The following is a 1544-nucleotide window of genomic DNA, read 5'->3' on the forward strand; positions in this document are numbered from 1 at the left end:
TGACACTTAATATCATTAAAAGATTATATTAAAGAAACCAAAAGAAAAAAAATTATTTGATTTTAATAAAATGTGGAATGTAAGAAATAAAACATTTAAATAGAAAATAATCATAGTCATAATTATATACATATATCAGCAAGAGTGTTAATGTAGTAGTAACTTAGGTAGAGTATTGATTTGGTCATTATAATTTGATGAGTATAACCCATAATTCGAAAATTAGGTAAAAAAATGTTAAAATTTTCATTACTCATAAATAACTACTATTTATATATGTTGTTAACATAATTTGTTATCAACTCGAAGAATAAATCTTAATCCATTACATATAACTCAATTAATAAAATTTTTATCTTAGTTCATAACTTAAAAATATGACAACATTCAGCACAATAATTTAATGATTCTATAAAATAGTTAAAACAGATACTGAAAATATCACAGTAATTAAATTGTAATTTTCACTGTAACCGTAGCTTATGATTCATTAATCGAACATATTCGAAATGTTTAGTCCTTCTTCAATCTATATAAAGTAATATTATATCAAAATAAAGGACATAAAAAACTTAATATTCACTCAAGTCATTTTCACTCTCTTTTTTAAATTATTATTGATTTGAATATCGGAGTACCTTTTATAGGTATCTACTGTATCTAATACTTTTTGGAGTTTAATGTATAACTTATCAATAAAAAAGACAACACGGCATCTCCTTTCTATAAGGAGTTATATCTTAGACATACGCCTTAATAACAAAAACAAATATAATTTTAAGAGCCTTTATTTGATGTCAAAAGTCATCTAAAGACTAAATTAATTCTTCATAGATCTTTTAAGAACTTAATTACATGATAATTTTAAATTTAACTACTAACATCATAAAAAGATTTATACTATATCATTAAAAAAAAGTTTAGAAACTAAAATAATTCAACCATAACTAGCCAAAAATTTATAAAATTAACTTTATTTATATAACTTCTTTATATTTTAATTTTTTTTATCTCACTTGCGTATCAATCAACTTGTATTATCACATATTATATGGCCTCCACATATTAATCATAACAATATATTCTTAACTATTAGGATGCAATCATCATATATTAATGATACTTTTTATAAATTAATTCTCATATATACTATTATAATAATATACTTTAATTAACATTAATTTTAATTTATTTCTTTTTGTAATCACTAATACATTGATCCCTTTGTAACCACTAATAATCTAATATATTGATTCACACATATTCAACATTAGAAGCAATTTAAAGGGAATAGCTTTTAAGAATTAGGAATCACGATGTTAAAGCATTATCAATCAAGGAGTTTGATGCATTTATTCTTGGAGGATTAGTGAAATGAGTTTTGTAACTACTGTTATATTGATTCACCTACTTATCACGAAGCAATTTAAAGGGCGTCGAGATCAAAAAATAAAGTGAAATGATTTATTCTGATTTAATTTTACCTAGTTATTGGATTTGAAAAAAATATGTCGAATATTTAAATTAATTTATTTAATTAACAA

This window comes from Arachis ipaensis, chromosome B06, assembly GCF_000816755.2.
Source record: "Arachis ipaensis cultivar K30076 chromosome B06, Araip1.1, whole genome shotgun sequence".
NCBI classification, from domain to species: domain Eukaryota; kingdom Viridiplantae; phylum Streptophyta; class Magnoliopsida; order Fabales; family Fabaceae; genus Arachis; species Arachis ipaensis.